At 44.6% G+C, this 15,400-nt stretch overlaps 1 protein-coding gene across 2 annotated transcripts in view; it reads right to left on the reverse strand.

The window, feature by feature from the left end:
* Positions 1-9,348, reverse strand: part of LOC118502557 (GAS2-like protein pickled eggs) — a 39,926-nt gene extending 30,578 nt beyond the window's left edge. The window contains exons 1-2 of one of the 2 annotated variants that reach the window (XM_036034861.1): positions 9,215-9,348; positions 6,713-7,190 (exon numbers count right to left, since the gene is read on the reverse strand). The gene's annotated coding sequence lies outside the window, so the exon portion shown is untranslated. Of the gene's footprint in view, positions 1-6,712; positions 7,191-7,416; positions 7,436-9,214 lie in introns of those variants that run through there. The other variant, XM_036034862.1, reaches the window with a different exon arrangement.
* Between the last annotated feature and the right edge of the window lie 6,052 nt (positions 9,349-15,400).

Raw genomic sequence — 15,400 nt, forward strand, 5'->3', positions numbered from 1 at the left:
ACAATCACCATGCCCAAAACAGACTCCATATCAGTTTCCGGTCAATGAGGAACCGAAAATATACAATTCTCTTCCTGAAACTAGACTGCGAAAGGACCAGACTACTCACGCATTTCACAACCGGAAACCCGTCCATTAAATGCGAACGGCAAAATAACAATGTCAACTATAACATATTGCAACGACGAAGATTCACTGAACCATGGGAAATTGGGTGGCGCAAAGGTGTAAAACGGCACACAACATAGATCAACCGGCCTAAAGCCGTAAGATGGATGAAATTAATTCCTTGGATGCCATCGGTTCAGCTTTAAGCAATTCTTTCACGGTCACCGCACTTGGAGCTGCGTGACTGCGTTTCGGCTTTTACGCAGGTTAAAATGCTTAAAGCCATGTGCAACACCGTCGTTCGAGGGATGCAACTTTATGCAACAAACGCTAACAATGTTGCACTGCTCGTTAAGGAATTTGTAACAAACCGAAAAAAAAACGCTTCAAGAGTGACCCATCGGGTTTACAAAAAACAAAGGTTCATTAATGCGGATTTCAACGAAGCAAGATAACAGCGGGAGGAGCTGTCAATTGCAGGATGTTGTCACCACAGTCACTGACGGCCATTAGCAAACCGCCGTTCACCGTAAGGACACCGAACGCTACGCGCATTTCGTTATCAAAAAAGCGGACTCTGTTTAATGTGCAATGTCTGTCAGTGAAATAGAAAACAAAAACCCGGTGGAAGGCACAAACCTCAACAGGCCAAAATCAACGAACCGGTATTTTATAGCTGGCAGGCCCGCGCGCGTTGAAAGCATCGCGCGCACCAAACCGTCAATGGTGGCAATGCTCAAAGCCATCAACGAGCAAATGCGGGGGGGGGGGAGGGCAAGCATTCGCGCCGTGACGCCCCATACGCGGAAGCTTGATTAAAAAATTCCATTCGTCAAGGTCACTACTACTGGCGGCTCGGGCCGAAGTAAATCGTTGAATGAGTCAACGTGAAAATGCGAATCCGACGTGAAATAAATAGAAAAAAAGCAAACAGAGACACTCGCATGAAAGCGAATCACACAGCAAACGAAACGGAGAGTGAGAATGCAACTGACGGTGAACGAAAGAAAAAAGGCTGGAATGGAAACGCATTGGGGGGTAGATAGATAGTGCACAATCACATCCACCGCCGGTACACTTTGTTCGGAATCATCGTTCGTTGTTTGTTTGTTTTTCTTAGCATTTTCTTGTGCCGTACGGACGGAGCTCGGTGCATCCATCAGTTGCGCTCTCGCCATATAAACGGCCAGTTCTCACAAATCTTTTTATGGAAGTTATGCGCTCGAGCAAATATTTCCAGTTTGCAGCATTCGTTGTTGCTGTTATTGCTCCCATTCGCCACTCGTCGTCACGTTCTCGGCGTTTGGTCGGGAAGTGTGCTGCGGGATGTGTAATCTTTGTTCAGCACACGCGAGCAGGAAGTTGCATCAAAACGGTTTGACACACGGCCGCCGCTCGTCTCGCGTTTCTCGGTTTGCAATAAACGGCAAAGATACAGGGGTTTTCGGAGGATTGCACAAGACTAGCAGTTTTTGACTAGGAGAGAAAGCACGGAGGACAACATCATCAGTTTTTTTAAGGATGTGAATAAAGCGTTCTCAGATGATACAAACTAACTATGAGAAATCGTGTTAAGCGATTTTGATATCATCTGACAACTTTACAGTAAAGATGGTAGTGTTCTGAAAACAGTCCCGAGGGTTCTTGTCGTTAAGCTGCAATATACCCAGGCTGTCTTATATCCCATAAAATTTTCCCATTTTTAAGAGGGAGCTATAAAGAAACTTTGTATTCCAAGGAACCTTATGTACCAATTCGTCTAATGAGGCTCACCAAGAGACCTGATCTACTAAGGAGCCTACTAGTCGAAGGGGTTTTGTCGAAGAAGCTTCTTCTATCAAGAGACCTAGCCATCGAATAGGCTTTGTTGAAGAGGTCTTGTTATTTATTGGGCCTTATCTTCCCAAAGACTTTCACGTATAGCGGAACTCATACCCCAAGAGGACGTTGTCTTCTAAACGTCCTGTGGATTCTGGGGACCTCAACTAGCGAGATGTCTAATAATCGAATGGACCACATCTATCAAGAGAGTTCGTTTTCGAACGTGCCTTATCCAAGCTTAATCTACCAAGGGAGCTAGTAATCACAGAGATCCAAGAGACTTGGTTGTTCATGGAACCTCATTTACAAAGAGACCTTATTTTCGAACGTACTTTATTTACGAAAGGTACTAGAAGGGGTTAGCTAGACTACGTCTCCTCTACTCTACTCGCTGCCCAAGATATCTCACCGTCCCAGTTTACTTAACTCAAGAACCTAGTAATCATAGAAGCTTTTTATAAGAAATCTTGTAGTTCAACAGACTTCATCTACGAAAGGGGCCTCATATAAAGGACATCATCTTGTAAAGGAACTGTTTCCCTTTTCTCAGAGTAATTTTTGCCAAAGATCTGCCCTATTTAAAATTTGTCACTGCAATCATCCGCAACCTCTGTAATCCCAAACAAAGCATGGTAGAACAAGATTTTCTTGGAGTGGTTAGTTTCTTCTTTTAGAAATATCAAGCAAATGCCAATATTCTAGCAAGTCCAATTGCTGGCAGTCGCTAGTGTAAACATTGAGCTCGCGTTCGTTAATCCATACCGGATCGATAGTTGAAGCATTTGGTTCAATGAACCCACTAAGTGGTTCAAGTGTGCCGGTTCAAAAATTACTTTTCTACCTTTTTGCTTACGCATGATAAGATTAAGTGGGAAAACCGATGCTGCAGATGATAGTGAAAGATCGCCCGTTTAAAGTGTCTCGTGTAAAATTGTTTCACAATTTTGATTAAAGCTTTCCAAAATGTAAAAAAGGAATATTTTGTATGCAGATGTATGCAGCAGGAGGTTAGCAGATCAAGAAGTAGTTCATATCCTCTTTTAAATATTGAAACGACCCTATTATGTATACTTTAAGGTCGACAGAAAACGGTCAGAATCCGCTTCTCTTTTGCATTTCAATTCACACGTCACCAGTAGTGTCCGTCCAGTACAATCTTTCGATGCAATGCAAACAGAAACAGACGATAATTCCATATGCCTACCGTGTCTTCTCTCGCGTTAGCTTTCGCTCGCCTTACTAGTGGCGACACAACATCCAACAACGCATGCTAATGGAGCGAATTAACTTCTGTGATTTACGGTAGCGCTTGGTTTGTGGTTCGATCCGTGCTTATGGAATTCTGACACGTTTACGGGCGACCTAAAGTGGCCTAGTTTATCTTCCGTTCCCGTATTATCTCTCGGCTGCGCTCATTACTAGCTGCGCCAGCTCTAGCCGTCACCAAGTTCCGTCCACTCGGCGCGGACCCAAAGGGGGGCTAAGTCTATAGTTGCAGTTTTCTAATCAATGAACGCGCACCGCAGCAGCAAAAGCTGCACAAATAGAACTGAGTGAGACAAAAAAATTATCATAAATCTCACATTACTCACAGGGGCCCTTTTTCGCGTCACGACGGTCGAGCATTATGGTTGCGTTCGCTTCACACCCCCCCCTCCAAATGCAAGTCCAAGTATCTCCACCGTGGGGGTGACACAATCAACACTCACTCACATTGAACGGGCTTGTAAATTACGCGCGACCTGGTGGAACTGGCACACCAGCGGTCCAGCACACTATCAGTCCGGTATCGGAACGCAGCTCAACCGAAGTCGGCGAAGGGACCCGCGGGGTGTGTTTGATTTGTTTCGACATCTCCCCCTTTGGTTGGCCGTGAGTTTGTTGGGGAGGTTGGGCGGGCGTAGCGTATGATAACAGCGCTGACGACGCCACCGCCGATTACATCTACGACCCATTATTAGGGTGGTCAGAAGGTGCGACAAACTACGAAACGAAGCTTTTTTTTGTCGTAGAAAAACCCCGTCCACAAGTCTGGCCAAAGTTCAAAGTTGGTGGTTTGGTTGGTGGGTGGCCGGGCTTTCTCGATCCAGGCGGAGCCCGCCATATTGATTTTATTTCTTCTTCCTGTCTAGACGAGGGGGGAGCGTTTTTCGTTTTGTTTGTGGATGTTAGACTTCCCGAAGGTAATGACACTCTCACGCAAACGGACTACGACTACTCTCCGCTGAAGTTCGATGATCGATGAGCTCCGAAGCTACCTCAAACTGAGAGGTTTCTTTTATTGCTATCCCAAGTGTTTTATCTTGTCCATTTCAACCATAAATGGAAGACTGCTCGAGAATTTCTAGAAATAATAGCACCACAACGTTTCTGATTAAATCGTACTTTGAGTCGGTTTTTGGTAGATATTCACGCATTCTAATGAGCTTTGCCCTAGAACACACCCATTCGCAAGTGGAAAAAAACATGGAACTGGACATACTAAAGAACGAAAGAAAGTGGTCGTTAAAAATGGCGAGTGGGGACACCAAAAAAAACATAATAAACGATGTGTAGTTTGGTCACGTTTGAAAGAAAGAAGTTATTGCTTAAAAGAACAGAATGTGAAAAGAAGTTTGCCAAGGCACACAAGACGAAGTAAAATTGGAAGAAAGAAACGAAAAAGAGGAGCAAAATGCGTATTAAACACTCGAGGGTTTAACACTCAATCACAATAAATTATTAGTCTTAAATAGAGTAGGACAAAATTTAATTAAAAATAAATTAAACATGACCCTGTCAAAACGGAATTGAAATTATACAAATATAAAGACAACCTACGGTCATCCAAATGGTTTTATGAATGGTTTTATGGTTATTTATGAATGGTTTGTCATTATGGTCAAAATACAATGAAGTCTAATCGCTATCGCGTTTTAGAGATAACCGCACGTAACTGTAGCTTTTCAAACTTGTTTTCGCACATTCATATTGAAATTTATGTAATTTTTTGATGTTACCGGATTTGGAAATACCCTATCAATTTGTCTGGACCCTGTTTAGGACGTCTAGTGGAGGATTTACAGGATTTACAGAACTAGACTGTGTTGTACACCTCACGACACCATTCAAGTTGTTGTAGATTATTTACCGAGGGGCGGTCCGGTGGTAAGGGGCTATAACAGCGCCGGTTTTCACACGGCAGGACCGGGGTTCAAATCCCAGCCAGACCACGCCTCCTCGTATGTAGCGCTGATTACTTAACTATGGGAAAAATTAAGTCACACAAAACCAGAAATGGCAAACCGAAACCACTAGAGGTTGTAGTGCCAAGAAAGAAGTAGAAGAAGTAGTAGCATATTTTCATGAATTATTGGTTCTAAGAAACATATTTTTTTCTCTTATCATTGATTTTTTTCTGCCGAGTTTTACCAGACAATCATTCCACTTTTATTTGAAAAGAATCCAAACATAGTTTAATAATTACTGGTGCATCTCGAAACCACTTAAAAAGCTTACTCTATGTCACGAGCCTTTCAAATGATATTTAAGTTGTACCAGTGCTATCAAAAGCTTTGCTTGTACATTTTCTATCAACCTTGCATCGATTGTGTAAATGTTATCAGCGACCGAACAATTGATAATCGTATCAAGTGTATCGTTAGCAATAAAGACAACTTTAGACTATTTGTAATGCACCTGCTCAGCCCCTTAGCAAGCACCTCAGACGAGGTTCCTTAGATATGGCCCTTTAGAAGAAACCGCTTTAGATGAAACCACTAGTGGCTTTCACCACTGAATGTTAGATTATGCCTGCTATTTCTGACTTACGCTTACTAGACTTATTAGTCAGTCCTCACTTCGGGAGAACGATCCGGATGGGATTTGAACCCCGATCCTGTCGTGTTAAAAGTTTTCTACCACTTGAAATAGCAAATAAATGTCCCCATCACAAACTCCCGCATTGTCATTGAGCGTGCTATTGATTTCCAATCTTTGCCCTTTGATAAGCTATCAAAACCAAACGAGCCGTTCCATAGTTCGGTTCTACACTGCCGTGCAAGAAAAACTAACATCATAAAAGGGTGTACAGTGCACGCATCGGGAAACTGTCCATCTTATCAGCTGCCCACGAGTCAGTACAACAACCACAACAATGTTATGCTTCCCACTCGCTGGTAATAAATATCGTTCGACTCGTATGTGCTTTTGCTGGGTACGGTGCGACATCATGCTAGGTCTGCGACGTATCAAAACACGCATGACTGATGAGTGCGTTTAAGCGCAACAAGTCAAACAAAGAAGACTTCCCTACTGTTACAGCCCACAGCTCCAGCGCTGGGTCAATGATGATAAGCCACATCAAAGCCAAAACACGCCTGGCCGATCCTTTCGACCGGGAGTTGAACAGAAACAAAGAGGCGAAGGAGGCGAAAAGAAACAACACTGGATTATAGGCCCTTCGGTCTTTCCGCCCATCGAACCTTCGAACCGGAAACCGGATGGAACTATCGGCTACCGGATTTGAGTAGTGCTAGAATTAATTCCACGATCAAGTAAGACAGCAAAAAGACGGAGCGAAGAGTAGGCTACGGTTTTAAGGAATAAAACAACCAGCAAAACAAAGGAGCAACATGAGAAGTATCAAACGAAGTTGCCAAAGCAAAGAAGAGGAAAGAACAAACAGTCAAACGAAAGAAAAGAAAAGCTGTGTTTTTTTTTTTGGTTTTCAATATGCAGATTATGACATACACGACTTCTCGGTGTGAGCGCGTGGTGTGTCTGTGGTTATGCGACTACATACCCGAATGATTTCCGTTCTCTCTGCTGCTGCTGCTGCTGATGAGTCTGCTGGCACTGCTGCTTTCGACGATGCTTCGTTGTTTGGGTGGATTGTTTTATTACTTTCTCGCCTCTCTACAGACTGCTCGCGGCTGCTTCCGGTTCCGCTGGTACCGCCGTTCGCACGCTCTTCACCGTATCTGTCGTCGTTCTAACGCCTTCCAGTGGTGATGGTTTGATCGTAAAGGATACCATGCTGCTGGCACCGCACAGCCAACAATGCACAAGTCTGTGGCTGAGTTTGGTTTGTCATCCACACACACACACACACACACACACACACACACACACACACACACACACACACCGTAGTAGGCTTTGCCTTTTTTCGCGAAGTTGCACTTTTTTCTCGCTGTCACTACTTTTGTATCCCTCAGGGGGGAATAACTACTGTCACTAGAATATTGCGGCAAAAGGTTGGGGGAGAGAGGACCTAAGAACTGGAATTGAAAAAAACGATATGAACATGTTGCTCTTACTTCCTGTCAACAGAGTTGCGAAAGAATGCTATTGTTTTATTCGCCTCCTCATCTATGCTTCAAGGAACTGACGTATCACTGTTGGCGTGGGTTTACAATCCTGGTATGACGCTTTTTTTATCTCAACTCATAGAAGCAGCCATTTTAGATAGGCAAGAGTGTCACAATCACAATGGGTGTTTTTTACCAAAAAACCAATTAAAAATCTTCACACAACTTTGCCGGCAATGTACAGACTGACGCGTCCGATAAGTGTCACTGAAGAGTGTTCTCTCGCCCCTCGGTACTGGGTGTCTCACGAAGTCCGCGGAGTTGTACGGTCTGGGTGGCAAAAGCGATCGTCTTTAATATGGCCGCATCGTGTCTTTCCTCCCCTGTGTCCTTCAACCCCTTCCGAAAAACACCAAAAAGGGCCGCCGACAGAGTCAGAGAGAGAGAGAGATCCCAAACGAAACAAAGCGAGCCGAATGAGAAAAACAACTGGCACCGGCCAGGACAAACGAAATGGAAAGAGCAACAACACACAAATGACACTATCTTGCGACACCCGCGCGATCGTGTCTCCCGTCCACTGCGTCTCCACCGCTAATCGTGTGCTGTTGGGCACCGCACACAACACACTCTCACTTTCCGACCCCCCCAAGCTCCCTCAAGCCCTGCTTTGTCGTGCCGTCATCGTGTGTGGTAGTGAAGAAATGCTCCACCAGCGTGTCGTGACCATAAATACAGTGCTGGGGGGCGAGGAAACCGAAGCGACGGAAGGCCTCAAAAAACATACTGCCCCCAAAACATCCTCCAAATGTCCAATAGTTTGGAGGAAAAACAAGCAAGATGTGGGAAAAGACAAAAATCGTGAGCAAAACTCGGAGGTGGGAAATTCTGCATAACGAAGTGTTTTGCTTTGATTCCTCCACTAATGGGGGTGGTCCAGTCGAGGATGCTGATGCATCCAAAATGGCCCTCTATCATCCCCACCCCCAGGGATAAGTATTAAATTGCCCATAATCAAACAGGATGTGGCTATCAATGTAGCTCACTGGATTGCTTCTTTCAGTGGACTACAATAGACACAGAAGGAACAAGGCCCGAGAAGGACACAACAAGACAGAGGGAGATCTCTTAGAAAACCACAACTTTTCCAATGATTACTGATGGAGCCTGCAGGGTCGAGATGCCTTAAAGGGTGTCGGCACAGATTTACTGGTAGAGGGGAAACACAATGTTTTCGATTCCGTCAGCAAACCAACCAACTTCCAAGGCCTACTAGCCCCGGGCTGTCTACCACCATCGACACTGCCCAAATAAACAATCGAGCTCCTTTTTCCTACAGCTGTCCTAGACCAAAGTCTGACACAGCCAAAGTAGCCTATGAGGATGAGGGCCACGTGCAATGAAGAACAACTGATGTGAGGAGACTTCCTTTCCGTACGTTGCTGACGGGAAAGGACATTGCAGGTTTTCCGACTATATGAACTCCAAACACACAAACACAACACAGCCCTGCAACCGATAGCAAAGTGTCACAACTGTCACCAAAGAAATGGAAGACGACCACACACAAGAAATGTTGCTTTTTTCCGGTGGAAAAAACTACCCTGCCGATTAGTGGGTAGAAACGGTGAGGAAAAACAATCCTCTACACTAGAACTAAAGCCTTCGGGGAGCCTCATCACACATCGCGCTCGCAAAAACGGTACACACTCACAAAACACTGCACATTCGCTAGTCGTTCTATCACTTGGTTCTGTCGCAAACACGCACGCACGCACACACGGCCAGACAGACTTGGAATGCTCATATGGAGAACGAGAACTATATGGGCCCACCAGTCTGGAAAAAGAAAATACACACACGCACACACCAGGGGGGTAGTCGCGCAATCGCGCAGCTGTCACACGCACGCACGGTCAACAGCAGCACGTGGAGGGATAATGCTACAAGAAGTTTTTCCTATCCGTGACTTGGATGAACTGGTATCTCCTTACCGAAATGGGCGTAATTCACACAGAGCACGGGCACGTCCGTGTAGTCGCGGGTATACGAGTGAATTAAACGCGGACGAATCGAAAAGTGTACATTATGTACGCGTTCGTGCGTTCGCGGAACCGTCTACCGTCAATGCGCGTTGCTCTCTCTCTCTTTCTCTCTCGCCAGATCGTTCTCGCGCTGCCGTTCTCTCTTTTACGCACCGTTTTTGGGAGTTGCACGCTGTGCGAAGGAGAGAAAACTAGAGAGAATGCACATTTGCTACAGGGTTTGCGATTCACGGGCAACATGCGTAAGGAAAAAATATACAAAATGATCAGTACATTAAAAACATATCCCATTGATAGTAATTTTTCATTCGATGACCTTGTGGCCTAACGAGCCGCTATTTCAGCTATTTCAAGTCTTTTTTTACAGAGTCTATTATATTCGAACAGCAATTACAGCGTAATAAATTGATTAGTGGGAGATCATTCAACTAAACAGTGAAGAAAATCCTAGACGGGTGGGATTTTTAACAATAGTCGCATCTTTGATTAAAGGGGCTCCCAATTGAGCTCAGCAGCAATCAATAAAATGTTTTGGAACAGTATTTTTGACGCATACTTAAATTTAGAAAACATTTTTCATATTAGCCAACCCATATTCTTGTCATTGGTTTCTGCCTACGTATGTATGATACGTGTAAGATGTAAGTGTGCAAAACTAATAGGAAATGTAAAAGAAAAGCAAACAAAATGCCTGAACGGTATCAATTCCATAAGAGTGAGACCAAATACGCGACGATTAATTAACAAATTAACGAAAATATTGTAGAAATTTTAGGATTTTCCATAGAGGAAAAACACTCTTCTGATAATTTAAAAAATAAAAAATGGCAAAATCAACAAAACACCCATCATTAACGAACCCTGCAAACGTCAGCCTCTCTCACACGATTCACAATCATCTCTCGCGGAACGCATCAGCTGGAATTCTCTTTGCTTCTCGCTCTTTCTCTCCCATGCAGTTACACTCGCTCAGCCTCTCCATTCCGCCTTGATCGGCCCCAGGGCAATGTTGTTATCGTGGAACGAATGCGTGCATCTCGCCGCTACCGGTAGCATAGAGAATGCACATGCAACCGAGAAGGACGGTCGCGCGAATGCACCATCAAAGTGGTGCTGTCTCGCTTGCCATCGACGGAATCCTGAGGCGCATACCGTTTTCGGGGAAGGATGCAATGCCGTCGCAACCACCATCATCATCACCAACACCACCACCACCGTCACCGGTGAGCATTGCAGTGCATCATACAGGCTTGCACGTCGAATGCGTGTGTGTGCGCCGATGACATTGAAAAAGCGTGCGGCGAACGATGACTCAGGCCGGCAGCCGACAGCCTGCGCCCATTCCTGCGGCAACAGGATTGAGCAAAACTACATAAAACTACAATAAACAAAAAAAAGGAAACGGGGACCAACACTCGCGGCAATGTGACTCCCGTGTGCGGAGAGGATGCACTTTTATCTTGTTTTATTGTTATAGCATCAGGAAGGAGATACTACTTCCCGGAGATGTTAGTTCATCGGCAGAAAATATGATGCTTAAGAAATAAGAATGTTACAAGGGTGGGTAGAGTAATAAATTTTAGCCAACACTAGTTAAGTTATGGGATTATGAAACTTATCAACTAAAACTAAATAAGGTACGGAGTACTGCGGGAAAAAAAGACATTAAAAGCTGTACAATAAAAGCAATGTTCGTCGTTATAAAAAGGCAGCAATAAACTTCAATAATACATCCGTTTTATATTTAGCCACACGAGGTTAGTTTGCTAAACAAAGGGTTAGGTTTCGCAATAACTGTTTCAAACAAAATGAGTCCCCGCTTTATGATCGTCTCATGCATTGCACATAAAAAAGGCAGCTTAAAGTGTTTGTAAAAAGCAAACAAACCTAACGATGCCTTCAGGAGTCGGACATGTACTTCAGAAGTCTAAGGCTAAGCCGAGTTGCAAGCTGTTTTGTCCACAACTTTTACTTTACTTATTGCGCAACATCCAAACGTGAATGAAGGTTTAGCGAAAAGGGGTACAAAACGGAAGAGATCACAAGGTTTGTGGTGAGTAGAATAAAAATATTCATTTCAGTACTCTAAAACCATTCAAATAGTAACGATATAAAATTTCTGTTTACTGAGAGAATTCTACAGGAAGTTAACGTTTGGCGAATGATTTCTAAGACTTGCTGAGAGGGAAATTGTGTTTAAAAAGGGACAAGAAAAGCTGCATAAACACTGCGGAAGTCGCGCTTTCTTCGGTGCAATGACCATGGTGAGCATGCAAAGAACCCTTCTTCTTGGTGCCTTTGTGCACGTATTCCCGACCCTCTGTACATGCCACCAGTCAGATACACAGACATAAGTAAGACATTCACGGTCAAACACCAACATCCTCCAAGCCCGGCACCGGATACCCATCCGAGTTTCCAACATCATGTAGCATGACAAGTTGAACAGCTCAATCTCGCGCTTTCTCACCCGCAGGAATGCACCTTCCAAATGATGACGAATGGTAGTTTTCTGTGTATCTGCCGCGTGCACTATTCTCCACTCCATGCAATCTGGAACCTGCAACCACAGCGTACCGGAAGAAGACGCCGGTTCGACCCGGCCTTTTCTTATCAGTTCCGCACCGCGCGCGACTGTGTCACGTGGGCCGCTCCTCGATCGTAGCGACGAGGTGTTTAATTTATGACTGACGCGGTGTGAATCGTCGGCAAAAATGGGTACGTTATTTATAACTCCCTTTTTTCCCCGAGTGAGCCGAATGTGTCAATGTTGCCGCGGTCGATGTGAGGGAATATTAAATGGCTCCCGACGCGGTTGACGATGCTGATGACTTCCTGAATTATTGGACCAATTTCTCAAGAATAGAACCGAATGCGATCTTGAGCTACACACAGAAACCCAGCACACGGGAACAAGCATATTATTTATATTGTAATCCTCCTCTCACAGCACGAGAGCTATCGTTACGCCTAAGCCACTTGATGCTCTAAGCCTTCACTTTAAATGCAAATGTGAACAAACGTTTTCACAGAAACAAAACAAAACAAAAACCCCTCCCGATTTCTGTGAAGAGTCGTAGTACGACTTTCATTCCGTGTACGGTACAATTATTGCTCATTCCAGTCAAAAACCTCAAAATCCTCTTCCACCATCCACCGTAAAGACGATGATGAAAAGGCAACCGGCACAGTACACAACACAATACAACACAAAAAGGCCTCTAATAATAACAAGCCGTAAAAATGTGGATAATAAAACAAACAAAAAGATTAAAGCGGGGCCGGATGCTGGGCGATGGGAAAACTGACTCAGCTGCAGCTGGAGCACGGTTGGACGCACGGTCTTAAATTTGCTGCCCGCACAGTTATCATGTAAAAATATGTTAAAAACATTAGAGTTCATGAACAACGGGCGACATGTAGGGCGGCGAGTCGTCGAGAGTGACCGAACGAACTTAGGTGCTGAACATATGCGCGGGTGCTAGCATCAGCGGGAGCGCGATTGATCGTTTCGCGGGTATGGAGGCAAGCAAACAGTGGAGAATACAGTACACTCTTGGTCGACAAGACACCGACGGACAGCCGAAATAGAAAGGATGTTGTTGGTTTGTTTGTGTGATGGTAGTTGAGCCATATGATCGCTGAGCATATATGCACCATATGCGAATGGGGTTTTAATATCTTTATGCAGCCAGTTCGTGGATATATGTGATCAGAAGACTTTGAAGGAAAGAGTATTTTATGATCTTCAGTAGTTGTTCAACAGAAACCTTGAACAAGACTAACTTCAAAAGTCATGATCAATAAACCTGCTTCAGATAACTCAATGCATCTAATTTTGAAAGAATCCTACTCCTAATCCAAGAAGGATTCCTCGACGATGAGAATTTTCCATGACCTCAGCCTAGACCTTTTGTCTTTTGGATTGACGACGAAAAGCGTCAGGAATTTTTGTCCAGAATATCCAGAATCCAGAGTATTTTTCATCATTTGGACGGATGCTCTAACTTCTGGATCCAGTGGCGGATCAAACAGCTTGGAGTCCCTAAGCAGAATGAACTTCGGAAGTCCCTCACACGTAGATCGTAGGAGAGATATTGTACGAGGCCTCTTATGGAGTTCGAGGCCCTTCAAATGATCTAGGCTTCCAGGCTACAAACAGGAAGCAGCCAGCTTACAGGAAGATACACCTTGGGGCCGTTTGAAAGCTCGGGTGCCCAAGCTTCTGCATAGTGCTCTTTTACTATGAGACATTAATGCCTCGAATATTTTCATCAGTTTCAACTGCATTTAACGGCCACTACACAAAACCGAAATCTGTCGCCTATTTAACTTTTTCTATAGAAGTGAGAAGGTATTGTAAAACTCGTATCACCAATAGCTGATGTTAGGTATGTAACTGATGATTTTCAACTTCGATAGATCAGGGAGTAGCTCATCAATTCGACAATAGATATGCCGAACGTTTTGGCCATAGCTCCCTCAAATCAGCTTACAATGTTTAAGTATTTTGTGATCATCCATTGTTGGATAATTATTAAAAGCGTGATATGTTTTACTCCATGTTAAAGCCTTAATTTTTTTCGTATGATTCTACTTTATGAGAAAGATCCTACAACACGTTTGGATGGCTGGCCTCTATCTCCTTCTAGATATTTTAATCTTTCTCTGGAAATTTTCAACTTGTTTTAAACTAATATAACCGATGTTCTCACTGCAGTTGAAAGTGTAGTAAAGTATGTCCAGTGTATAAAAAGTATACAAGTTCAGACATCTTTTTCGCTCAGAGATTATACTCCTAGTACGGGCTAATCTTCAACTGTAGTTCCTCGAATGTTTCGCCATGGCTACTCTGAATCACCTGATAACGCTGTAATATCGAGACTGTATATAAAGGTTCTGATACAACAGATAATGGGTGATTGAGTATGTCGCTAGGACACAGAGTCGTCCAAGAAAAAAATCATGAAAATCTGTCTACTTTTAAATGCATCCACTATGTTATAAATATAAAATTTTAAACAAATATTCAAAATTTTACGTTGAAAATTGATCCATGTAACCAAACAGGACTCTCTTAGTCAGGATTGGAGATCACCTTTAAAACGACCGTTTTGAACAGAAACAAACAGCCCTTCCGTTCACAAAGACTCGGACTCGGACAACTGTACGATATTGGTACACGATCTTGAGTAGCTTCAAAAGGCACTAGATCAAACTAGATGCCCTAAGCGCTAGGTACCACCAGGCGAGAAAGGCATAGCGTAGCGAATGTTCCGCGTGTAATGGAACCGGGGTCGATTTCTCCACCGGGTTTTTTGGTACGGGCCCAACTACAATGCGATCGATTCGATTCGTCTTTGATGCGATCGATTGTCCCCGAGGCATGTCTACGCATGTTTACACACCCAGTCGTTCGGAGGAGGGAGGTAGTGGACCCAACACTGCCCGTCAGTAAACCGTGCACGGCGTTTAAGGGGATGCAACCAGAAGAGGAGGCACGAAAGCGCACGCAAAACCGTGATCATACCATTCGGCACGATCCCCCAAACCATCGCGCGTATATCGTTTGACAGCTGTTACCATGGCAATGCAACGCCGCTCAGAACGAAGCGAAGCAACGCGAGGCCCTGAAGAGTGAGCGCGAGACACAACCACACACGGTACACCTCGCCGGGTACGGGTTGCAAACGAAAACAACTCCAATGCTAATGTTTATATTATGTTGCCCAGCTACAGACCCGGTCCGCTCCCATCGCGCAACCACCAGGTCTTGACCCTTCCCGCTTCTACCTAACGGCCACGGTTTGTAGCCCTTTAAGGAGTTGAAGATCATTTACAAAGCGCACACTCTCCCATACTCAGGCTGGACGGATGGAGTAGAGCCTTGTGGCCGGCGACTCATGCTCAAGCAAACGGTTTGTTCCGCCAGAGCCCATTACGTCGGTCGGTGGGATGGCGAATGTGCGGTGTTGGGGTTTATGGTCGTTAGTTGTGACCGACCGTTGGACCTCCTAGACGACCGAGACCAACAGATAAATCATTCATGCGAACCTCCCCCAGCGGCAGTACGGAAGATATCGATGGCAGCAGGAGGGAGTTACGGTTGCTACGGGCTGGCATGATCGACGGTCG

This window comes from Anopheles stephensi, chromosome 2, assembly GCF_013141755.1.
Source record: "Anopheles stephensi strain Indian chromosome 2, UCI_ANSTEP_V1.0, whole genome shotgun sequence".
Classification (NCBI taxonomy): domain Eukaryota; kingdom Metazoa; phylum Arthropoda; class Insecta; order Diptera; family Culicidae; genus Anopheles; species Anopheles stephensi.